The 26,564-nt window shown below is 38.9% G+C and overlaps 1 protein-coding gene and 1 long non-coding RNA gene across 12 annotated transcripts in view; one reads left to right on the top strand and one right to left on the bottom strand.

Annotated features, from left to right (window-relative positions):
- LOC144284319 (uncharacterized) overlaps nt 1-16,264 on the bottom strand; it is a 75,707-nt gene extending 59,443 nt beyond the window's left edge. For both annotated transcript variants that reach the window (XR_013352691.1, XR_013352697.1), the window contains exons 1-2: nt 16,119-16,264; nt 9,751-9,848 (exon numbers count right to left, since the gene is read on the bottom strand). This is a non-coding gene — a long non-coding RNA (uncharacterized LOC144284319). The remainder of the gene's footprint in view (nt 1-9,750; nt 9,849-16,118) is intronic.
- A 399-nt stretch (nt 16,265-16,663) lies between these two features.
- The window catches only part of RGS17 (regulator of G protein signaling 17), a 95,720-nt gene continuing 85,819 nt past the window's right edge, over nt 16,664-26,564 (top strand). For 7 of the 10 annotated variants that reach the window (XR_013379540.1, XM_077897286.1, XM_077897293.1 and 4 more), the window contains exon 1: nt 16,692-16,832. The gene's annotated coding sequence lies outside the window, so the exon portion shown is untranslated. Of the gene's footprint in view, nt 16,833-22,486; nt 22,612-26,564 lie in introns of those variants that run through there. The other 3 variants (XM_077897325.1, XM_077897282.1, XM_077897275.1) reach the window with 3 other exon arrangements.

Here is a 26,564-nt window from a genome sequence, read left to right as displayed (position 1 = left end):
TTGTGATTATTATGCATAATTCTGCTATGGCATTCATGAACCTTCCTGCAAATAGGTTTTCATTTCCCTTGGGTAAATATCCAATATGGAATTATTGAGTCTTGGGGATAAGTATGTTTTGCTTTATAAAGAATTGAGTTTTCCAAACTGGTTGTACCATTTTATACACCAGCAATGTATGTGAGTCCCTTTGACTCAAAATCCTTTTCAAAATCTGACAATTTCAGAATTTTTCATTTTACCTTTTCTTGTGGTCATATGCTGATTTACATTCGTTAGCAGTTATAAACTGCATTGTGGTTTCAATTTACATTTCCCAGATGACTAATGACATTCATACATTTTTGTGTGCTTATTGACTACTTATAATATTTCTTTATAAAGATTCTGTTCAAATAATTTATCCATTTTAATCAGGTTGTTTTTCTTATAGATTTTTGGGAGTTTTTGATATAGATTCTAGATAGACATATATGTCAGTTTTATGCATTTGAATATTTTCTTCCCAACTATGACTTGAATTTTCATTTTTGTACTGTGACTTTTGATAAAAAGAAGTCTTGATGATGTGCAATTTATCATTTCTGGTTTCATACAAAAGATTACTAAGTTTTGTAGATCCATAAAACTAGCAACCGTGTAATTTTAGCTTTTAGGATTATCTATTTCATATAATTTTTTAAAATATGGACTGACGTTGATAGTCAAGCTTCTTTTCTTTTTCAATATGAATATCTGGCATAGTACATTTTACACTATTCCTCTCCCCCACTGAATTGCATTGGCAATTCTACTGAAATTTATTTAACTGTAAAAATGTAGATCTGTTTCTGGATTCTTCATTCCATGTCATTGACTATTTTTTTTTTAAAGATTGTATTTATTTATTTACTTATTTATTTATTTATTTAGGAATGAGTGAATGAGAAAGAAGAAGCAAGGGGAGGGGCAGAAGGAGAAGCAGACTCCCCACTGAGCAGGGAGCCTGATGTTAGGCTGGATCAGGGACTCCAGGATCATGAGCTAAGCCCAAGGCAGAAGCTTAATGGACTGAGCCATCCAAGTGCCCCTGACTGACTATTCTTAAGCAAATAGTATGTCTTCATTATTGTATCTTTATACTAAGTTTTAAGTCAGGTATTACAGGGATACTTGTGTGGCTCAGTGTTTGAGCATCTGCCTTTGGCTCAGGTCACAATCCAGGGGTCCTGGGATCAAGTCCTGCATCAGGTGGTCTGGAGGGAGCCTGCTTCTCCCTCTGCCTATGTCTCTGTCTCTCATGAATAAGGAAATAAAATCTTTAAAAGAAAAAAATCAGGCATTGTAAATCTTGGAACTCTTCTTTTTCAAGATTGGTTTGTGTATTCTCAGTCCTTTGTATTTTTATATGAAATTTATAAAAATTGCATTCAAAATACAATACAAGTACTTTTCCAAAAATGATTTTGCATCCTCATACCTTGCCAAATACACTTATTAATTCTAGTTGATTTTTAATTTTTTTCCTCTAAATTTACTATGTACAGAATCCTGTCATCAACAAATAAACATAAACATTGTTTCCTCTTTCCAAACCTCATGGCTTTCATTTTTCAGTGCCTTTCATTTTTTTAATCACTTATTGCACTAAGTAGAACCTCCAGTGGAATATTAAATAAAACTGGCAGGAGTGAATTTCCTTGTTTTGTTTCTGATCTTCAGGGAAAGCATTTAATATTTCATCATTACATATAATTCACTGTGTTTGTCAGGCTCTCCTCATCACATTGAGGAAGTACTTAATTGTTTCCTGTTTGCTAAGAGTTTTTTATCATGAATGGGTGTTACATTTTGCGAAATACTTTCTTTGCAACTTATTTAGATGATTATTTGTTTTACTCTTCTTTATTCTGATAATATAGTGAGTTATGTTTATTTTTCTAATGCTAAAGCAAACTTGCATTCCTGAAATAGACCCAGTATTTATGATGTGCACAATCCTTTTATGTATTGATAGATTGGATATATCAATTACATTGTTAAGAACTTTGTTTATATTTAAATGAGTGCTATTGGTATATAATTGCCTTTTTTAAAAGATTTTATTTATTTATTCATGAGAGACACAGAGAAAGAGGCAAGGATACAGACAGAGGGAGAACAGGCTCCTCGCAGGGAGCCCAATGTGGGACTCATCCACAGACCAGGGATCATGCCCTGAGCCTAAGACAGACACAACTGCTGAGCCACCCAGGCATCCCTATGATTGTCTTTTTAAATATAATTTTCCTTTTGGGTCAAAAGAAGGGTTATTCTAGACTCATAAAATTAGTCAGAAAGTGTTGTCTTCCTCTATTTTCTGATGGTACTCATATAAATTTGGAATTATTTCTTTTTTTTAGCGTTTATAAAAGTCACCAATGAGCCACCTCGGCAGAGTTTTTCTTGTAGGAAATATTTTAATTACAAATTAAATTCCTTTATATAATATAGGAAGATTCAGATTTTCTGTTTCTCCTTATGCATGATTATTTTCTGTCTTTCAATGATTTTGACCATTTCATCAAAGCTATCAAATTTACTGGAAAACATCATTCATAATATTCCTTCATTATCTTTTTAATTGCTGTGGGAACTGAAATGGTACCTATCAATTTTCCCTATCAATTTTTGTTATTATATTTCCTCTCATTTTTCATTGTTAAAGACTTAGTAGTAGAGGTTTATTGATATTATTGATGAATTCAAAATACTTGCTCTTGCCTTTGTAGGTATTCTTTGTTTTCTCTTTCCTAGATTTCCTCTCTAAACTTTATTATTTCTTTTCTTCTTACTTTTGGTTCATTTTTCTTTTCTTTTCTTTTCTTTTTTTTTTTTTTTTTTTAGCTTTTTAAGGTAGAAACTTATTGCATTGATTTGACATTACATTTTTTTCTTAATAATTTTCTTAATCTGACAATTCTTCCTGACTGTAACTACTAATTTTGTGGAAAGAAAGAGAAGGAAAGCTAGGCTTAAAATGCAGAATGAACCCATGCAACTTGACATTCTCACAAGGCCTGGAACCTTGGGCCTTGCAGCTCAACAGCACGGCCCAAATGACACTGGACTAGGGCAAAATCAGTGAGATTCACATGGTGGTGGAGGGATTGGGCTAAAAGGAGATAGATAATCTCAATGTTATTAAAGTTGGTTATCCCCTCATTTTAGCTGCCAGACATAGGAAATAGCTCTCACTGTCTGGAAAAGTACTATCCAAAAAAGGTATAACTTCATCTCCACTATTATTTTATATACTTCTGATATGAAATTAAGCATTACAAAAGGTACAAAGATTCAAGGAAAAAGGACCTGCAATATCAAGATACTGTATCTAGCAGATGAGGAGGACTTTGAAAATACTAATGCATATAAATTATAGCAAAAGGTAAAGAATGGGTAAACATGGTAAATCTCAACAAATAAATGGAAACCACAAAAATAAAGATACACTAGAAATTCTGGAGCTGAAAAATACACCACCTGAAATCAAAAGTACATTAGATAGGCTTAATAGCCCAATGAACACTGCAGAAAAAAAGTGTAGTGAATTTACACACAGGTTGACTGATGCAAATTATCAAAAAATAATGAGGGAGGAAATAAAAGAATCAAAGAAACTGAATAGAAAATGTAAGCAATGTTAACTAATTTTACAAACACGAAATTGAGTTTCCAGGAGACGTGGGGAAAAATGAGAGGAAGAAAAGTTGAAGAAATAGTAGAAACTAATCTATTGTGGGGTACCTGAGTGACTCAGTTGGATAAGCATCTGACTCTTGGTTTCAGCTTGGTCATGATCTTAGGGTCATGAGATTGAGCATAAAGGTGGGCTCCCAGAGAGCTGAGCTGAATGGAGCCCACATGAGATTCACTCTCTCCTCTGCCCCTCCTACCCCCTCACCCCCATCCCTGCTCCCTCTAAAAAAATTAATATTTTGTGACTTATACAACTTCTTTCTGTTCTGATAGTTATTTCCTCCTTGTTATTCCTTATTTTGAGTGTTTGCACTTTATTCACCTTTATTTATTAATTGTACTGATGGTTTATTGATTTTATCAGCTTTTCAAAAAATCTGTTTTACTTTATTATTTATTCTGGTTCAATTCGTTCTGCTTACATTTTAGTAATTTCTTCCTCTGCTTGTCTTCAGATTATCTTGTTTTATTCCCCTAACTTTTGGGAGGAAATAATTATCATAATTGCTTTTAGTCTTTCTCAGCTTTAAGAACCCAACAAATTCCAAGCATGTAAATAAAAGAAATCTACAGAGGGAATAAAGACAAAAAGAGGAGCTTAAGAGAACTCAGAGAGAAAAGATAGATAATATAAAAGTAAAATGATTAATAGAGTGACAGCTGGCTTCTCAGGAGCAAATATGGAAAATGAAATATGTGAAATGCCTTTAATTTCACATCTAAATATAACTAAAGAAATATGTGCTCACACAAATCATAGGAAATATTTCTAAGAATATTCATATCAGCAATGTTCTTAATAGCTCAAAATTTGAAACTATTGAAATGTCTATTAACATTAGAACAGATATACAAATGGTATATTTATTCATTATATCATGGTATGGCATATTCATAAAATAGAATACTGTGTAGTAATGAAAATAAATACAGCTCATGCATCAACATGGATGAACCCAAAATCGAATATAGGTAAAAAAAAGTAAGTCACAGAAAAAAATACCTATTTAATTCTGTTTATGTAAAGTGTGTAAACAAGCAAAACTTACAAAATATGTTTTAGCAATATATATATGTGGTAGGTAAAATAATGCTCCCTCACAGATGTTAACCTCATATATAATCCTCAGACCCTGTGAATATGTTACCTTACGTGGTAAACACACACAAACACACACACACCTTTGAAATTGTGTTTAAGGACCTTGAGATGGGAAGATTATCCAGGTGGGTCCAATCTGATTACATGGAGCCTTAAAGGCAGAGAATCCCTTCCAGCTGTAACTGAAGGGAAACTAAGTAACAAAGTCACTTAAAGGAAGATGAAGTGTGATTTAAAAAGGTCAGAAAAATGCAACATCGTTGGCTTTAAAGGCAGAACATCAAGAGCCAAGGAATGTGAGTCGTCTCTGGAAACTAGAAAAGTGAGAGATGGGTTCTCTCCTAGAGCATCTAGAAAGGAATGCAGCCCTGTCAACACCTTGATTTTATAGCCCGGCGAGACCCACATCAGATTCCAAACCCACAAAATTATAAGATAATTCACTTATATTGTTTTAAGCTGCAAGATTGTGATAATTTGTTATATCAGTAATAGAAAATAAATATAATATACATATACTAAAATTATATGTTTTTAATGTATAAAAATGAATTAACACAAAATCCAGAGTCCAAATATACTCATAATTCTGAGGTACTGGGAAATGTTTTAATTCTCAAAATGATAAATACATGGTGGTTGTTTTTTAGTGTTTATTAAACTTTATCATGAATAATGTATTTTATACATAAAATATTTTTAAGACAAAAGCAATAAACTAGGCATGTTTGCCACAAAAGGAGCATCTCCTTCAGTGCTCTGAATAGGCATCTGCTTGGGTTGTAGATTTACTTATCAGTGCCATGACTGGATGGATGGATGAATGGATGGCAGAGCAGAGAGGTATGGTGGCAGTGTGGTCTCTTGCATTTTCTACCCCCTAGAATAGCAAGGTTGTGTGAATTTCTCATGAAATTCACACATGTGTGGACATCAGGAAACCTAACCTGTTTTTGAGTCAACTTGCTGGAGTCCCAGCCAAGAGGACTGCCCACTTGGTGAGAAGACTTTAGCAACAAAAGTCCATGGGGAGACTGCCAGTGACAGAAACCAGTGTGACCACAGTGCTGGAACAGCAAGCAGCTGGATCCCAGGTATAAGGGGCTGAACAATGGAAGCCCTTGCACAGCCCTCCTAAGAACTCATGCGTGTGCTCACAGCCAGCCAGCATATGGACACATGCCATATAAATGAAAACGCCAGTAGTCCATTAGTGTCTGTTTCCAAAGCACAAACAGCCAACAAGGAGAGAACTGTGGCCAAAACCAGTTAAATAAAGACATGTTTGCCCTTTTCTCTACATCTCTCGTCCCTGACTCCCTCCGACCCAGTGGAGCTGAGGCCTGGCTAGAGGAGGTGGGGGAGGGAGTAACAGAGCAGAGTGTGCCCAAACTTCATTCCAAGTCCCTTGTGCCAAGAGCCTATCCTGCAATGGAAATAAAAAGAGTTTTGAAAAAAAATAAATTAAAATTTTAAACTGGGCTGGAGTGAGCTTAATAATGGAAAGTGACCAGATAATTATGGAATCTGCCCAAAATATCATCAAGGAATGGGAAAAGGGATTTGACACAGAAAGGTTTAAAACTGTAACTGTAAAATGGAAACTATGCAACAATATTCTGTCAAATTGATACTGCTAAAAAAAGTTACATTGACATGGAAAGGTCACATGACCCTGTCAAGCAGTGAAGTGTAATGTTCAAGTTCAAAGATAGCGGGGATTGTAGCCCCTACATCAAGTGTCATAGCTCAGCCAGTCTTTAACCTGAGATAATTTAAGCTTTTTGTGAATCTACAAAATGTAAAATAAATCCAAAAATGAGAAAGTATCTTGGTTTGCTCAATTTAAAAAAGGATAGTAGTACCTATTTTATAGGGTTGTTGTATGGATAAATCAAATTATAGGCACAAAGTGAACAGGGTACTTGACACAGGGTAAGTGCTCAATGGATGTGAACTTTAATGACTGGGTGAGAGTCCCAGAGATTTTCTGGAGCTGGTGAGTCCTGGGCTACAGAATGAATAATCATTAGGGGACGGGTCCACTGAGGGGTGTTGGTAATAGGGAACGATGGGGACATTCCAGGCAGTGAAACAGCATAAGCAAAGAAACAAAGCAAGAAACAGAAGCACTGTGGTGTTGCAGGGGTAGGGGAGGGTGGGACAAACATTTTGGTGCGGCTGGAGCAGACCCTGTTGGTCAGGGAGAGAAGTCTGAGAAAGGAAGGTAAGGAAAGCCTCGAGTGCCCTACATCATAGCATTCTGTGCTCTGCATCCCAGAGAAAGGTCCAAACTCTTTCATTATTATACATATAAGGTCCTTTTTGATCTAGCTCCTGCCCACCTTTCAAAATTCAAAAGCTCACGCGGTGCATAGACAGAGAGATAGATGACTCCAACATATGACCTGAGGTTTTTTGAATACATTAAGGGTCTCCCATCTCAGCACACTGCTCACACTCTCCTGAATGCTGGAAACGCTCTAATTCTAACTTCATGTGATGAATTCCTCCTTTCAAATTTAATTTAATAGGCACTACCACCACCACTGGGAAACCTTGTCATTCTTTTTTTTTTTTTTTTTTAAATATTTATTGGGCACTTTTTCCTACATGGCACTGTGTATGATGCTGGGGCTACAGTGTGAGCAAGCAAAGTACCTGCCCGCAAGAGGCAAGTCTTATGAGGGAGATGATCCAATACATAGGCAATTCCTAAAGAACGTTATGACTCAAATCTGTACAGGGCACTCTGAGAGCCCTGGACTCCTGACCCAGGCCCCTGGGATCAGAGAAGTTCCCCCTCATGACAACAATTCTTCTGTATTCCTGTCGCACCCACTTAGACTGCCAGGGAGGAAGGAGGAGGAAGAAGAAAATGAAGATGTGCTAAAACATTATGCTTTGGTATGTGTCAGCAGCAATGATAAAGCACTTTAGATGAATATCTTATGTAATTCTCACAACAACCCTATAAGGCATCTAGTTATTATTCCCATTTCAAAGACGAAGAAACTGAAGTAAAGAGGTAAATTAACTTGCCAGTGTCACTCAGCTACTGAGTGGGAGAGCTGAAACTCTAGCCTTGATCAGATTAATTCCAATTCCATGCTGTAAAACACTGTACCATGCTTTTTGTGTAGCCGTAAAATGTCTCAATTTTTAAAAGATGATTAGAGATTGAGAGCAATTATCACAATTCACTGTAAATATTGTTTACATGTCTGTCTCCCTCATTAGCCCATGTCCTTCTAGATTCTAGGAGCTTCTCTAGGACATAGAGAATAGAGCCTACACATTATTCACCTTTCATCTACAGTCTCAGATAGATGACTCAAAATTAGCACTCAGTAAATGTTCATTTGAATGCATTAATGCAGGTATGAATGAGTGAATCCTTAAATGAATGAATTATCTTAAGAACTGGAAAGAACTGAACACATGGAAAAAGCCACAGAGCTCTAGGGGATGATGACAGCAGGTAACAGGCAAAGGTCCAGGCTGGCAGGGCAAGTTGTTAGCATTAGAGAGGTCCAACCCAAGGCAACAGGCAGATGTCCTGGCATCCAGGCAGAGCTCTGTGGCAGTGGATTTGGCAACAGGAAACAGATGGAAAACCAGACAGGCAGGTGGTTGGCATCGAGGATTTGGGAAGCAGGTATCAGGTGGTAAGGTACTAGAGCAGAACCTCATTGCACTTAAGTATCTGAGTAAAGAGCGACATTCCTATCCCAGATGACAGAAGTGGGCATTCAGAGGCCAAAGGGACACAGCAAAAGACAAGATCTGAAGCACAGGTTCAGGATTCAAAGTCAGAGCTGCACCAGCATAAGAGACTGATAGATGCCTCTGCACTGCCCCTTTCTGGAATCCCTCTTGTTTTTTGGACCAAGAGGTCCTGCCAAGACTGTTGGTTAAGTCTGTTTATATTAATTTATTGGTCTCAGCTGTGGGGATAGGAGGGCTCTGGAAACAGGAAGTCAAACACATCGTTATTAAAGGAACGTTTCTGTGATCAGGCCAAAACCAGTGGAGTCATCCTTGATTTCTTAGATTCTTTTATACCACACATCCAAACAGTCAGCAAATCCTGTAAACTCGACTTTGAAAATGTATTGAGTGTTTGCCTTCTGCTTGATACTCCCAGAGCTGTGATTCCAGCCCTTACCTCCACCATTCCTCCTCCAGCTTGACTGTAATATCAGCCCAAGAGCACTCCTGGCTTCTGGTCCATCCCCTTCCCCTATATCCTCAGCCTAGGAGTCAGAGAGATGCGCTTCTCATTTTGCTCCAGTTCTTACCTGGTTGTTGTCTTTTTCTTATTGATCTTTAGCAGCTCTTTATAAGGTTATGTTATATACACAATGCATGTAATCTTCTTGAAGGCTGTAGCTTCTTGCATAGACACTCCATTAGAAACCTTCCAATGGCTTTCTAATTCACCCAGTGAACATGCCAACATGCTGAGCTACAAAGCAGTGCAGGATTACCTTCTTTTCTCTCTCTCACATCATCTCTTACAACTCCCTCCATTTGTCCACTGCTGTCCCGGGACTATGATTGACATACTCTCACCTAAGGGCCTTTGCAGTAGCTCTTTCCTCTGCTGGAATATTCTGTCTCCAGAAAGCCACTAACTTAATCTCTTGTTTCCTTCACATATTTATCTGAGAGAGAGACAGCATGAGGAGGGGCCAGGGCAGAGGGAGAGTGACAAGCAGATTCCCCACTGAGTGGGGAGCCCAACACAGGGCTCAACCCCCACATCTTGACTCAAATATACCTTCTTGGTGAGGCCTTCTTTCCTTCCACATGTATATTTTCAGAACCCTTTGCAACTCATAAGCACACATACTCTCCCCTTTTCCTGACTTAGTTTTTTCCCTTAGATCTTAAAATCATCTAATTTACTATATATTTTATGTATTTACCTTGATTTTTGTCTCCATCACTATAATATAGGTCCCAAATGGGTAGCGATTTTTTTTCGTTTTCTTTCTTGCTGGATCTCCAGTACCAGGAACAGTACCTGCCACATAGCCACATAATAGATGTCCAGTATATGTTGCCCAAATGAATGGTAAAAAAATAGAAGTTAGATACACTTATGTTTGAGGAAGATTCTGTTTATGACTTTATGACTAACTAGAACTAAAACTAAAGTTAACTTTATTTAAATTTTAGATCACAGAATCAATAAAATTGAGATTGATACCAAATATATGTGTGCATGAGTGTAAATAATGTGTGTGTGTGTGTGTGAAAGAGAATCTTCTCATGTGTTTAGTAGCCATTCTGACTTTTTGTAATCAAGGAGCCTTTCATATGGCAGTATATTTATCAAATCCCAAGAAAGAAATTTATAGATCAATTTCTATTACCCCAACTTATTTACCAAGTGAAGTCATTGTTCTCAGAATACCAATTTTGGAGAAAAAAGTAACAGTTTGAGAGCTTCTCAAGAACTATTGTCCTGAATATATACAATTCCCCTTTTTCAAAATCATTTGACTCCCTATTAACTAAAATAGTGATTTTAAATACTAGACAAATGTACCAACAGCATATCAGACATTGTTAATAATCACAATCATCTTTCATGTTTAATATCAGATTTGGCTTCAGAATCCTGTGCAACACAGTAGTAGCAAGTGATTAGACTTGGTATGGAGGTGAAATCAATTTGCAATACTAGAGACTTTACTCCCCACCCCCACCTCTGGATGTCACCTCAGCCTACATTTAAAATTCAGTAACTTTATTAAATCACTAAGCCATACTAATCAAGTTTTCCCATGCATATCCTGTTATTCTGAACCAATACAAAATCATGATACCACATTGTGATTTCCAACCCAAATGCCCCTCCATGCATCTCAACATATGCAAATAATTCCCATTCTTTGCAGGGCTCCCCAAGGGCCACAGTCAGCTCTAAGCGATGAGCTGAGAGTGATCTCTAGACTCTACACTACTCACTACTGTGTTCCTTATGACTCACCTTGCAATCTTCCCAGAGGCCTGCACAATGCTTTGCATACTGAAGGTGCTGAATAATTTCTAAATGGCTGCAACTTAGAACTTAACAAGCAACTTCCTATTTGAATATTATATTTTAAATCCCTCCTTCCTTGAATTCTTATTACAAATCTGCAAGGCCATTCAAAACTAGCTCCATGGAATACAAAGAAAGTTCCCAGTGTGTACTTCAATGGGCCACTTTGATCATTCGCAATTTCTATGCTTTACAGTTGAGAGTTCTGATTATAAAACATGCAATTTCCTTTTTCATCATTCTCTGCCCTACCTCCTGGAAAGAAAAAATAATACCACATTATCTCAAGTGTTCTCATTGATTTCTTCTGGTTACTTCATGTATGTAGAGCCTATCTCACTTTGATTATAAACTCATGTCAAGGATAGGAACATTATTTTCCATGGTATTTCTATTTCCCATGATGATGCCAGGACAGACACTCCCTAATTGCTCTTTGAGTGAGTGGGTGACTGAATTAATGGACAGATGAGACTGGATGGGCAATCATTCACAGTATTAAGTAAATTCCACTAAAATTCAAATGTGAAGACTTAGGTGAGACTACGAAAGATTTTCATATACTACTTTAACATTGTCACACTGTGAAACTAGTTCACAGGAAATCAAGAAACCACAAAGCCTTTAGCAAAGCTTTGACAATGTGAATATAGATTTTCTGATTTGCAACTTAAGTATGTTGCAATATGAGACTCAAAAATTAGTTACCTGGGCTCTTGTAGGTCATGTACACAGTACACACATACATGAAGACATTCATTAATTTTATGCATCTCTGAATTTGCATCGATCAAAACATAGTAAAGATGTGAGAAACTACTGCAAAATCAACCTTCCCCACCTTCCTTCCATCAAACACTGGAGGAAGTTCTGACAAAGCCAAAGCCTGCTCTACAATCCAGCTACTACCACTTAGAATCTTCCCAAAATCTCAAGATAATATAACGTAGACCACTAAACTCTGAAATCTTTCTCCATTCACAAAGAATCTGACTGTAATAATTGAATATCATCATGTTTTCTAGTTGAGATAAATATGTTGCTATTTTCCATGGAGAAGCAGAGTACTGTTGTTCAACACCATATAAGAGATCTGTTGAACCAAAGAGAACGTGAATATGCGGGGCCCATCAAATGAGCACTTTTATAAAGTACTTGGGTGACCGAGACTCAAGTTTATTTTGTCAAACCACTGCAGGAATTTATGATGTACAAAATTGAGCATTAACTGATAAAAATCACATGAAGGTTTTTATATCTGTTTCCATGGACTTCATCCAATTATGTTGAGGTATAAAGCACTAATGCCATTCTAACAGAGTAATATTAAGCCTTTTAAGTTTGATGCTGATAAGTTAAAGAAACGTTAATAACTCATGATTTATAAAAATGTACATGTAAAATGTGAAACTCTAATTATATCTCACTTTATACATCTGGGAATCAGACTGTTTCCATCTAAAAAGTTTTCTGAGAAGAATGTGTCTCTAAGGCTTGATTGAAACCAATTGAAGAAACATGGTAAGCTCTGTTTACCAAAACTAAAGAAAAAAGCATGTCTAAGCAGTCACATTTTAACTGTCTTTCTGGCTCTACTCTGATGAAGTTTGCCTAGACAGAACAGTCAGGGTTTCCTAGATTGAAGCAAATCTCTTCCTTTTCCCTCTGCTTTTCAAAGGTAAAACCATTGCTTTTAAATAAATGAACATGTTGGAAAAGAGAGAATGAAATGTAAAGATGCCACATAATTTCTTCCTGAAATAACCATCCAATGTTACCAAACTCACTGAGGTAGATTTCAGGTGTCCTAAAGATGAAAAAGACCCCTAATTATGAGTAAATGTACTGTAAACATTTGATGCTCTGTCCTTTTCCAATATTTTCTGTCTGCAAATATCTTACTTGCAGATCTCCTGTCTGCCTTACTATGAAGTCATTATACCAAAATCTGCTGCTGTATCCAGATTCTACTTGAAAAATGCATTCGTAATGGTATGGAAATGATCATGATCAAACACTTCTTTTCATAGTTACCACACAGCTGCTTGATAACGATAAGCCCAAGGAGCTCTTAAATTCTGTACAAAGAGAAGGCATCTCCATGGCTGAAATGAACCGAAATCCATTTCTGACTCATATATAATAATTTTATATAACATTTACAGTTTTTGCAAAAAATTTGAAGACTTAATACCAGGCATATGGCAGACATTAATAAAGTTTATTGAATGGATTTTTTCACCGAGTCATTGTTTAATGCATTGCTGTTGCAAATATTTCCTGAGACCCAGATGTACACATAGATTGCAAGTGATCAAACTCTATGAGGTGAAGGTCATTAAAGCTGTGGTTACTTGCACCCATCTCTTCAACACTCAGAGTGTAGGCAACATATCCAGTTCCTACAACACTGTCATTGAGCATTCTAATTAATAATGTGTAAAGGATTTCACCACAAATTATACCTAGAAAGTCACCAAGAAGTTGCATTTGACTTCAGCAAGTAAATTATGGACAGAATATCCAAGTTGTTACAGGTGCAAAATGTTGCCCAGACAGCCATTATTATATTTTAGAGAAGCCCATGGAAGTAAAAGATCTCTTTTCTTGTTGATGATGCTTGTCATAAAGTTGGTTCTAAGAACAGGACTCTGGCATCTAGTTTAAATGTGTGACATTGCAAGGAGCCATCTTTGATAGAGTGGGCAGCGGAAACAATGCAGTCTATCTGCGGTCTTCTGGGAAACAACAGATTCTGATAGGCAGCAATGAGGATCCAAGAAGAAGCACCAGAAAAAAGAAATGAGGAATGCTTTTGCTAAGTGTGTTATTTATTCACTCAATCATGAATTCATCCGCTAAATCCTGAGTATATACAGTGTGCCAAATCTTGTTCTGAGCACTAGATATAAAACAGTGAAAAGTGCAGGCAAAACTCTTGAGATACTTTATTCTAGAGGAGGAGAAGGAGATAATAAACAAGTAAACAGGGACGCCTGGGTGGCTCAGCGGTTGAGCGTCTGCCTTTGGCTCAGGGCCTGATCCCGGATTCCCAGGATCGAGTCCCACATTGGGCTCCTTGCATGGAGTCTGCTTCTCCTCCCTCTGCCTGTGTCTCTGCCTCTCTTTCTGTGTCTCTCGTGAATAAATAAATAAAATCTTTATACAAAAATAAACAAGTAAACAAATACAAGCCAACTCAGATAGTGAAAAGTATTTGAAAGAAAACAAAGCAAGAGAACCCAAGAGAGAAGAACTCTGGGGAAGATTACATTGAGTGGTTAGGTAAAGCCTGAGTTGGTGATACATTAACAGAGACCTTTAGGATATCAAGGAACCTACTCCAAAGATCTGGGGGCAGAGGACTAAGGGGAGAAAGGACAGCAAGTACTATAAGTCAGACTTATTCAAGAAAGTAAAAGAAATAGGTACACACCACATAGCTATGGTCTACAGGAGCATGGTGTAAGAGAAGTAATCTAGGACAAGGTTACATAGAACCTTCTTGGCAGTGGTAAGGATTAGAGGTCGTATTTAAAGTACAGTGAAAACTCATTCGAGATTTTTAAGCAGCAGCATGACATGATGTGACTATGTTTTTAAATTTCTTTTTTTAATTGGCTCCATGCTCAGTAAGGAGCCCAACGCAGGGCTTGAACTCATGACCCCCGAGATGGAGACCCGAGCTGAAATCAAGAGTCTGACATCTAACAACTGAGCCACCTAGGCGCCTCAATTGATGTGATTATGTTTTTAAAAGATCACTCAGATGTTGTTTAGAGAATGTGTTGTTTTGGGGTTGTGGAAGAGAGACTAACTGCTGCCTTTTGTAGGTAGTTCCTGTGAGAGATGATAGAAGCTTGGACTATGGTTATCACAATGCAGAGGGAGAGATGTGGATGAACTGGGGATATGTGTTGGAGGTTGAGACAAGGTGACTTGCTAATTAATTAGATGTGAGGTAAAAAAAAAAAAAGAGAGAGAGAGAGAGAGAGAGACAAAACAAAGATAGCTTCTAAATTTTGACTACAGTAACTGAGTGGAACAATTTGAAAAGGAACAGGTTTGGAGGGGGTGGATATCTAGAGTTCTGCTTCTGAGATGTCTGTGAAACATAAGAATAGCCTCTACCTTGTAGAGAAAATAAGAAACATATGTATGTAAAACATTTAGATCGGAACCTAACACACAGTAATGGTTCAATAAATATTTACTAGTATAATTATTCCTCAAATGGAGCCATAAAAGTAGTTGAAACACCATAAAAGCATTCTATCAGACCAGGACCAAAGATATAAGTCTGGGAGTGATACAGGGTTTGGGGCTACCCAAACCATAAAACTTTTTTTTTTCAATTTTAATTTTGAAAAAAACCCACTTTTTAAAAAAATTTATTTTTTTTACATCATGGACCAATACTACTGCAAAAATCCAACAAAAATTCATTGCAAATAAAAGAAGACTTCCAAAGCACAACTGACTACTGTGCTTGGATGCCAAGGCATGCCATGAAAGTTTCTAAATGTTACTCTCCATTTCTGTACTTTTCTCTCATTAGAGACTAGTAAGGAACAATTCACAGACATCAATGCTGGTCCAGGAGATACACTTTGAAGTGCACTAGTACTTAAAGCCATGATGTGGCCAGAGAAAGGAGGCCTGGAGCAAACCCTAAGACGTATATTTAACCCACTTAGATAGAGGGGGGCGGGGGAGGCCAGGAGGGTGTTCTTCAGTAAGGGAGCCTGAAATAAGAATAACACCGTTTGAATGCAGGGGCGCATACAAGCCATGGGAAATCATATGTATTTACGAATAAACAGTTTTAAGTAGGTATAAGAAAAAAAAGCCTAATCATTCCAGCCAGGAACTCACTCCTCTTCCCACAGATGTCACATCTGAGGAGAGACACCCGCTTCCCTAATTCGCCCTCACAAACACTTCAAATTTAATCATCGGAGATGCAATCTAGCGCTCACGATGCATTAAGCATCCGAAAGCTTCTTCACTACCAAGCTGGGTTCCGCTTGCGAATGGAACAATTATCAGACCCGAGAGCTACCGAGCTGTCCCCGAAGGATGCTCCAGGCCCCTAGCATCAACGCCTCCGTGAGTTAATTCGCGACTCCTGCCTTGTCATCGGCTCCTCTCACTCCAAACTCGGGCGGCCGCGGTCCAGACCCCTGGGACAGAACATATGCCCCCCCCCCCTCCCATCCAGACCAGATCTGAAATCATTCTTACGGGGAAAAGGGTCAGATTTTTGGATGAGGACGTCAGTAAAGAACTCTTCACAGGGTGGACTCCTTTGGTGTGCAAAACTTGCTTAACTCCACTCTTTCTGGAAGCCCCGCGCGGGGACTGCTTCCCTGGGACCCCGCTGCCGCAGCTCCCCCCCCCGCCCCCCGCTTAAAGCCCAGCGCTGGTTTCCAGCGGGCTCCAGGAGCGCACGAGAAAACACCGCGCGCGGGCTGCGGGCGAACGTGGGGGAAGGAGCCCAGGCGCCGGAGCCTCCCCGCGCAAGAGGCTCCCAGCGCCGCGAGGCTCCCGCCGAGCCCCCCGAGCCCCCCGAGCCCCCCGAGCCCCCCGCCCCGAGGGCGCCCAGCCGAGGCAAGCGCGCGGGGGCCGGGCCGCCGGGGGCGGGGGGGGGGGGGCGGGGCCGTGACTCACGCGGCCGCGCGCGGGGAGGAGAAGCGGCCCCGCGGGCCGAGCCGGGCGAGGGGCTGCGCCCGCCCGCGGGGCGCATGCGCGCTGCCGAGCGGCTCCCGCTCCCTCCCCGCCCACCCTCCCTCCTCCCCTTCCCCTCTCCCCTCCATCCTCGCCTCGCTCCCTCTCTCCTCGCCCGCTGGGTGCTGAAGTTGGGCGGATGGCAGCGAACCGGCTCCGCTAGAGGACCGAGCAGCCCAGCCTCGCGCCCCCGGACCCCTCGGTGCGCTGCCCACACCTCCAGGCCACGGGGTAAGATGCCGCCTCTGGACCCGAGCGGTGCTAAGTGAATGACATCAAAATGTCTGCTTGGCTCCGACGGATGAATTTTTAAAAGGTGGTGGCTGGGGGCGGCGAAGGAGAGAGGGGGCGGAGAGTGCCCCGCCGGAGCCCCGGCGCGGTGGCTGCGGGCGCGGCGGGAGGGAGGGAGCGGGGGCCGCGCCGCCGCTCCGGGAAGTTGGATCCCGCGTCGCTGCCGCCGCCGCCGCCGCCGCCGCCGCCGCCGCGCGGGCCGCCCTCCGCCCTGGGCCGCCCTCCGCCCTCCGCCCTCCAGCTGCGGCCGCCCGGGGAGCCCGCGGTCGGGTGCGCGGCGGCGAGGCCGGGGGCGGCGGGGACCCCGCGGGGGCGCGCGGTCCGGCCGGGTTTCCGCGGTGGTTTGTTAGAAAACCGCATGTGACATTAACGGTGCCCCACCGACCGATCACCTCGGGGTGCTGGGGTTTGTTGTTTTCTTTTTCTTTCTTCCTTTACCTTTGGGTAAATGCACCCACCAGGTGGGGAAGGTGGAAGCCGAAGGGATTGCAGAAATGCATACCTAGAGCGTCGGTGAGCTGAGTGTGCGCGCGCGCGCGTGTGTGTGCGTGTGTGTGTGCAGGGCGTGGGGGTCTCTTTTGTTCCTCCCCTCCCGTTAGTCGTAGGAAGGGGAGTTCTAGTGTGCTTGGCTTCGGGGGGACCCGGAGGAGGAGCGCCCACCCGCCCCCTTAGGCGCTGCCCTGGTGGGTGTATCCGAGACGTCCCCTGCCGGGGCTGAGGACTCTTTTCATCGCCGGTGGAAGCACAGTTTAAAGGCTGCCCCCTCGCCAGCCTCCTTCCTCCTCGCCTCGCCTCGCCTCGCCTCGCCTGGTGCTGCGGCACGGTCTGGCTGCAGACGCGCCGTCGTTTCCTCTGCTCCCTACCTCCCTGTCTCGGTGAAAAATGTCGGAGGACTTGAGGATGGAGGAGGGACAGCGCTGGCCTCGGGAGCCGCGGGCGGGGAGATGCTCCTCGCGACCCCGAGGCCGTGGGCAGCGCGTCCCGGGCAGCCCCGCGCCGGCCTCGGGAGGCGCTGGGTCCGGCGGGCGGCGAGGGGGTCGCGGGGCCGGGAAGGTGCCCGCCGCGGGGACCCGCCCTGCGCCCTCCGCCTCCAGCCCGAGCCCGAGCCCGAGCCCGAGCCCGAGCCCGAGCCCGGGACCGCTCACCTGGGACACTCCTGGTCTCTCGGGGAAGACTGCCCTGGCTCCTGGCATAGTTTCCCTAACCTCCCTGACTCTTCAATAAATGCCTCCCTCTTTGAAAGAGTCTCTGGCAGGTTTGTCTAGAGAACTTTGCTAGCTTCCCATAGTTTTTTTTTTTTTTTTTTCCCCCTTTCTTTCTTTTTTAGATTATTTTACAGGGAGATTATTTCTATCATGGGAAGGCGATCATCAATCACAGAGAGGAATCTTATAGTTTGGTTCCCACTTAGAATAAACATTTCTGAGACTGGATGTCATCTGCATTTCCGGCGTTCATCCATACCGGTTTTCCGGGTAATGAATCCTCCTGAAACCATTTAATTGGAGAAATGAGAAACAGTTTGGGTTTTTTTGTTTTTTTTTTTTTTTTTACTGTTGTAGTGGGAAATAAGGTTTTCCTCCTGGTCGCATAGCTCCTAGGAACTATGTGTGTTAAGTAATTTTGAAAACTGAAACACTTTAAATTGTATTTGTTTCTAGAGTCTTTGGGAGTTAATAGTAGCAGGTATCCACGATATAGGCATTAGAGCACTACTATCAAATGCAAAGGTGATTTGTGCTCATTAGTTTAAATGAATGAGAGCAGTTTGACCTCCTCCAGTTAAGTTGCTGTTATTAAGCCATTTCTTATGTTACCATGAACGAAAACAGTAATTAGCACACTCATGGGAGAGTAGATTTACTCAGTATTTTTATGATCTTAAAAAACTATATTTAGAGAAACCATAGGAGGGTAGTTTATGATTTTTGGAGATGATAAAACAAGTATTTATTATGAGAAGATTGGATGGTATCATTTATTAAATAGGATGAATCTCCATGGCAGTGACACCTGATCTCAGAACTATGGGCAGTCATCCACCCTCCTAAATTTGAAGTCTGAAAGACTAAGAAAACCACCTAATTTACAAACAACATAAGGTATCTGTTGTACCAATTTGGACCTTTTTTTGCTCTGGTTTCTCAATGATTCCTTGGTGTTTAGTCCCCAGGGAAGGGAATTAACAAGGAGAGTTAATTTGTTGTCCCTGTTCAATTCTAAGGCATGCCAGTTTTTCCTTCTCAAATAGGTATCTCTTTGCTTTTAGGGATCTCCCTACAGGGTCCAAATTTATCTGAACTCAATGTTGAAAGTCTAAATTACTGTCATCCATATGGACTTCTGATCCTTTTTCTTAATAATAATATTCCTTAGGGGCATCTGGGTGGCTCAGTGGTTGAACATCTGCCTTTGCTCAGGTCATGATTCTGGGGTCCTGGGATCAAGTCCCTACAAGGGAGCCTGCTTCTCTCTCTGCCTATGTCTCTGGCTCTCTCTCTGGGTCTTTCGTGAATAAATAAATAAAATCTTCAAAAAACCACAACATAACATTTCCTATAACTAGGACCTGGGGCTTTGTAGACAAGAAGAAATATATATTTATTTATAATATATGTATCCTAACTTATTTCATCTTCTTATAAATGCCAAATAAAAGTAAATGATCTAAATCTAAATTGATAAAAAAATTTCGTTGACTCATAAGCTAAAATGTAAGAAAGCATTTTACTTGTTAATCTATAGTTGTAGAGACAATGGCCTTTGCTATAGAAGTTTGCTGAAAGACATGGGCTTTTCTGGAGAAGCGGAAGGTGGGCATATGGACAAAGAGGTATGGAGCCAAGAGAGATATAAATCTATCCAACTCCATTTCTGCTAAGAACTCTTTTTCTGAGAGTCCAGGTCTGCTTACTTAAAAATCAAATTACTGTACCACCCAGAAAGGCAAATGTATAGCCTGTGGAGGAGAATAATACTATGTGATATTTAAAAGCATTTTCGTTCATCTGACTAGTACAATTAAAGTATGAATGCATTATAGAGGCTTCAAATTGTAGGACATTTACTGGGGGATGTCCTGGATCCTCAGGAGTATTTTAAGTTTTTATGGAAAGCTTAAAAAAATTCCTTACGTGTATGTAGCCAGGACTTTCAGTGTTAGACTGACAGTCTTATATTCCCTTTCTCTTTCCCTCTCCACTTGTCCCTCAAAGACTTTGCTAATATCCAAAGAAAGTCATTTAGACTGGTTCTCCTGCTTTTGTGCCAGCACCTAGCACAGTATCTGGCAAAAGGCAGGTGTTAAATAAATCTTTCTTAAATGAATGAATGTTGCAGAATTGATATGGCTCATGAAAGCCTTTGGCATTACATTTATTAAAAGGAGTGCTCATGCTCATTACCAGGTACACTAGTTTGAGATCCTAAAGATCCTGTTCATGGTCCTAGGTTTTTGAAGGAAGCAATTTTTAGAATTGTCACTTTGTGAATATGCAATTTTTAATATAACATTTATATTCTTAGTTTTTTTTCAAATTATAATGGTACTATATGCTTATTTTAGATCCCCTAGTACACATAAAAATATATGAGATAGAAAATTAAAATTATGTGGGCAGACATGGATGTGATGAATAGGAACTTTGGGTCAAGCTGACCTTAGCTTATGTCCTGGCTTTTCCATGTAAGAGCTTTGTCACTATGGTTAAGTTACTTACCTGTTCTGAGTCTCAGTTTCCTCAGATATTCAACAGGGGTAAAGGCCCACCGCCTAAGATGTTTGTAAGCATAAATGTAATACAATGTATATAATGTGCTGAACATGTGCCTGGCATGTACCTGAGAGCTTATAATTTTTCCCAATGCCTAAAGAATTGCCATTGAAGTTACAGTGTAGTTTACCAGGATGCATAATGTGTACTATTTTTTAAAAAATTAGAATCGTATTGTAGAACCTCATACTTGCTTTTTAAAAAATTAACCTTTCTTTGATATTTCCCAAGATATATTTAAAAATTGATATTTTTAATACAATTTAGTAATTGGAAAATAATTCAATGTGTGGATGTCTTAATTTATGTAGTCATTGTTTTATTTTTAGATTTTTATGTTCTTTCCCACATTTTACTATTTTAAGTGATATACATCCTTAGGCCTGGCTTTTGTCTACCTATCTGTTTAGCATTTTTTTGTGTGTAGGCTTGATGTTTAGCAGAGCCTCTAGTTCTTACCCACGTAATAATCATCCGTTGAAAAATCTTTCCTAACTTGATAGGTGAAAATGGTATTTTTTGTTACTAATAATGCTGATAACTTTTTTTTGACATGTCCTTTATTTAAAATTTTTTTTTGGTCTTTAGGGATGGCTTGTTCAAGTCTTTTGCACATTTTTCTATTGGTATTCTGCTATATTTTTCTTATTTATTTAAGTGCTAATGTTAATTTTTAAAAATAGCAGGAGTAAACAAAGAAAGGAAATGCTTAGTGACAAAGAGTGCATGTGGCAGAGGCTACAGAGATCATTGTGGCTGAACCAGATTCCAGCTCAGCTGGAGTGGAGCAAACATCACCAAAGTCTGGAGATGGATCAGCCATGGATTAGGGCTGCTGTGGTGTCCATAACGTACTGCCACCTGCCTTTGTACCTGGGCTTTCCAAAGTGTCATGTCCCTTTTAGAAGCCTAGAGTCACTAAATAGTTAGGGTCTGCTGTTTTTCTGTTCAGGTACTCTGCGCACACAGTCATACCTTACTACATGATTAGATCCTGGATTTTCATGGATTATATATTTTTGTTAGTTGCCTAAACCGTAGGAGAACTTTTGGGTTTTCCTGAGATAAAGGAAATTTAAAAAGAAATATAAAAGTAGGTGGAGGTCCTCCGCAGGGCATTCATTGAAATTTCTCATCAGAATGCAATCAACTAAATTGAATTATAAAACCGTATCAGATCAGAATCTTATCTCAGATTTTCAGCTGGAGGTAAAATTTAAATATTTAAAAAGTGAGAATCTAATCTAGTCTCTTTTTTTTTTTTTTTTAATCTAGTCTCTTAATTAGTTCTGTATCTATAGTGTTTCACATGATTCAGCATTCTTATAAGCTCCTGGTTTTGACTTTTTAAATTCTATAACTTTTGACACATTTGGTTTCCAAAGCTTGAGTATTTAGTTGGAAAAATCTGCAAAGTCCCTTAGTTAAGAAACTACTTAGGGTAAACTGTTGTATGACCTCTGGTTCCAGTTTATCAAATATAGTAAAACCTCAGTAATTTAGCATCAGTGAACTTGGAATTTATAATGAATGGGAGGCCCTACTAGGACAAGCAGGAAGTTGTGGTGGAACAGGAAATCTTGTTTCAAAGAGAACTGGATTTGATTCTTGCTCTACTCTTTACTAGATGTGCAGACTTTTTCATTAAATTGTATAAATGATTCATACTTGAAATTCTAGCTTGAGTAATAAACATCTAAAATCTCTCTGAATTTCTTAAACTTTGTGTTTGAGTTTTTTTTTAATCTGTGTCAATAAATGTAATTTTATTATAGACAATGAATGTGGTTCACAAAGCAAATATTTACTTCCTTGTATTAGGTCACAGGCTTTTCGTAGTACTGCTGATTGTCTATTGAAATACAAAGGTTATAATTCAAGAGCCGTGACATTACAATAAAACAGACACAACCCAAGGGAAATTATGACATAAATGAAATGAGCAGGTAAGTGTTTATTTCATTTCTTCAATTATCTCAGGTCTTCCCAGTGGTATAGTGAGTTAAATCCAGGGAAAACCCTTTTGTTAAAATTGATAACACTGTCTCTATTTACTTCTAGTCTCAGTGAAAGGCAGGGGCTTGTTTTTGGTGTAGCATGAAAGACTATCTAATCTAGAGATTTTATGAGTCAGTTTTAGTTCTAGGAAGACAAACCCATGTCTCCACCCTGTTTCTCTCACTTCTTCCACTTATTCAAGCTTCAGTTAATCAAAATCAACAAATATTTGAAAGTCTGCTATATGAAAAGTGGTAATCTGTGATTTAATTTAGAGGATGTGAAAAAGTATGTGGAAAATCACCCTTAGAAGAAAGAGACTTTTATATTTTATTTTATTTTTTTACTATAATTTTTTTTATTGGAGTTCAGTTTGCCAACATAAAGCATAACACCCAGTGCTCATCCCATCAAGTGCCCCCCTCAGTGCCCATTACCCCACCCCCCGCCCACCTCCCTTTCCACAACCCCTTGTTCGTTTCCCAGAGTTAGGAGTCTCTCCTAACTTATTAAACTCAACAGCAAAGAAACAAACAATCCAATCATGAAATGGGCAAAAGACATGAACAGAAATCTCACAGAGGAAGACATAGACATGGCCAACATGCATATGAGAAAATGCTCCGCATCACTTGCCATCAGGGAAATACAAATCAGAACCACAATGAGATACCACCTCACACCAGTGAGAAAGGAGAAAATTAACAAGGCAGGAAAACAACACATGTTGGAGAGGATGTGGAGAAAGGGGAACCCTCTTCCACTGTTGGTGGGAATGTGAACTGGTGCAGCCACTCTGGAAAACTGTGTGGAAAGAGACTTTTTTAAACCAGAGAATGTAATTTTGTAGAATGAGCCCAGATTTGGGATTCAAATAACTGGAGTTGTAGCTTTAAGCTTGCTGAGCCTTGTATTATCATCTATAAAATTGAAGACCTGATGCTGTATACCCCAAAATGTGGAAGGATTAAATGAAATTATGTCTGCAAAAATGCTTCAAATACTGGCAATCACTATGCAAGTGTTAGATACTGCACTAGAGTTAAATAATTTAAATTAATCCAAGAAGCATCATGTAAATTGTAAGTCGTTGAAGGGATTTTAATTTCTGGCCAGTATTTGTCTTCACTTATGGGTCTTTATTAATGTTGAAGTTGTCCTCTGTTTGCTGGCTTATCTTTTCCTGACCAGCTTGTTTAACCAACCAGTTAAATAAACATCCATTCATTCATAAATACTCTTGAGCACCTACTACGCGTCAGGTTCTATGATAAGATTTTTGGATGCAAAAATTAATTAAACATGGCCCCATTCTACAAGGACTTCACATATAAAATTCTTCAATTAGTATTGTGCTTCTATCTAGTGAGCATTGATCATTCTTGTTTGCAAGTCATAACTAAATACAAGGTGGAAGTAATGAGTAAGAATCTCCTTAGGATTCAGCAGTTTTAGGCGGATTGACCTCAAAGTGTAGACGTCTCTACCCCAAATGAAAGCAACTAAGGAGAGACTTAGATAAGGAGAAGGGAAAGCAGGAAGTGGCTCTCATTGGTGGATGATTTAACAGCCACCTCCACACCCAGACAACAAAAGACTAGAGGCTTAATGCTTTTTGTGAATCCACCTCGACTCCTGTTTCTCACTCATTAAAATAAAAAAAAAGTCTACATACATTTATACTATGCCCTTTCTGCCTCACTTGAAAAAATTTACCCTGCATGATCATTAAAATATAATTTAAGGTATATTAAAATGTTGGGGGAAGGGTGAGCGAAGGAAATCAGAGAGTGATATCCTTACTCTTCCTTAGGATTCACACTTTCTGTGCAATAAAAATATAAAATTTTCTCCTGATACTACTCTAATTTCTTCTTTGATAACAATCTTTTTGTAATGTAGCAAATTGATCAGAAATCCAGAATACTCTTTTCAGATTAAGGAAAATAATTACATTTGATTTTGGAGAAAGGAAACCATCTTCAACATCTACTTGTTGAAATCATTAGGGTAATTTCTTAACCTAGCAACTAGTTGTATCCTGTTCTAGGAAGACTTGATATTATTTATAAAATCAGGGGAAAGACTTCAAATCCTCCCTAGAAAAATGTGAACAGTTAATTTACCTATACATAATAATGAAAGACATTGACATTATGAATGAATGAACTTGAAGATAAGCTACACCCTCATTTCAGCCACTAAATTTAACTTGCTTGTCATTAAACCTGTAGCTAGGCTGTTAATAAGTAACCATATGTGATAATTTGAGTTTTGAACCTATTTCTTTCTCAATTTATTTCTACTCAGCACTACCATACCATGCAGCGTTTTCCTGTGCCCTATGAGTTTAATATGATCAAGACTTACATAAAAACAAAAGAAAAACCAATTATCTTTTATGGGGGCATTAAGGCATAGACATGCAATACAGCAATACAATGACCTGGATAACTTACAGACTTATGACTAACTGAATGCTGTATTTTGGAGCATTAAATACGCTAATGTAAATTAGAGTATTGAATATTCCATTCTGAAGTGGAGTATTATCTTTACCTACTGTGTGGGTGAAACTTGACATTTGACTTAACCGTTTTCTCTCTTTGTATTATTAGTATAATTGGTAATATAAGTATTATTCTAGGTAAATCGAAAAGAAAAGAGTAGCAATTCTTTTTGTATATCTAACATTTTATAGAAAACAGGTGTTATTTTATATAATTTTTAGGATCGTTCCATAATTTTTGCCTGAGATTTAAAATGTATCAAGAACTAAAATATTAAATCTGTCAGGAGAAGAAATGAAAACAGCAGTCTTTTTGTTTTAGTTTCTTCTGGTGGTCAGGAATAAACTGGCCTGATTTTCGTATCTCTGCTAGTTTATGATAAATAATATTGTCCATTTTGATTCAAGCTATTGGAGCCCATGTTTTCTTAATTTGCTCATGTCCAGTAATCTGGGTTTTTGCTGTTGAAGAAATATTTTAGACTAAATTATCTTTAGTAAATCCAATGCCTAATGACCCACCTATATTTACACAAATGCTGGATTTAGTTGAAGGATGTATTTATTTATCATTTTTAATGCTAAAAACAAAGAATCCTTATACATTGGTACTGTCTTCAAAGTTTAATATTTTGAAAAGGGAATTTTATATGACAGTGTTGGAGTGTATGTGTGTGTTTCCCCTTTTTGTTCATTGGTTGATAGCAAGAAACAACTGACCTGATGCCTGTGTAATCATAGCCAAGTGTTTAGGAGGAAAAGACACATATCTTAGAATACAAGGGCAAAAACCAATGAGATAAGAAGGAAAGTCAAGTACAAGGAAGACAGGGCTCAGCAAACAAAACTATTAGCTAAAAACTCATTATTTCTTAAAGTATAATATCATTCAATACATTATTATATAATCCTGCTATATTATATAACCACTTCCAATTTCGTGAATTCATGTGACCTAATCTTAAGAAGGTAATTTTTTTTCATTAATTCAGTAATTTCATTCACTGAACATCTGAGTAATGCAAGTGGTGTCTTATGATGTAGAATTTCATTAAATAAATGTTAATTCCAGGAAGGAAAAAATGTGAAGCACTTTTCTTGACCTGATGTAGGTTATGTTGAATAGTTAAGCATTCTTGTAGGCAATACCAAAATTCACTTCCATCTATTAAAAATCTCCAAATTTTTCTTTTTAAATGTAACTACTTCTAAGTCCATTTTACATAAAATCAGTATTTTCATGATATAAAGAGACCTTTATTTACATTTTGATTTAAAATACCAGCAATGAAAAATAAATAAAATAAAATAAAATAAAATAAAATAAAATAAAATAAAATAAAATAAAATACCAACAATGAATAAATGCACATGCTAAGATTTGTTTTATTG

Source organism: Canis aureus, chromosome 1 (assembly GCF_053574225.1).
Source record: "Canis aureus isolate CA01 chromosome 1, VMU_Caureus_v.1.0, whole genome shotgun sequence".
Classification (NCBI taxonomy): domain Eukaryota; kingdom Metazoa; phylum Chordata; class Mammalia; order Carnivora; family Canidae; genus Canis; species Canis aureus.
Note: the sequence above shows the minus strand (reverse complement) of the source record. Positions and strands in the feature narration are given on the sequence as shown.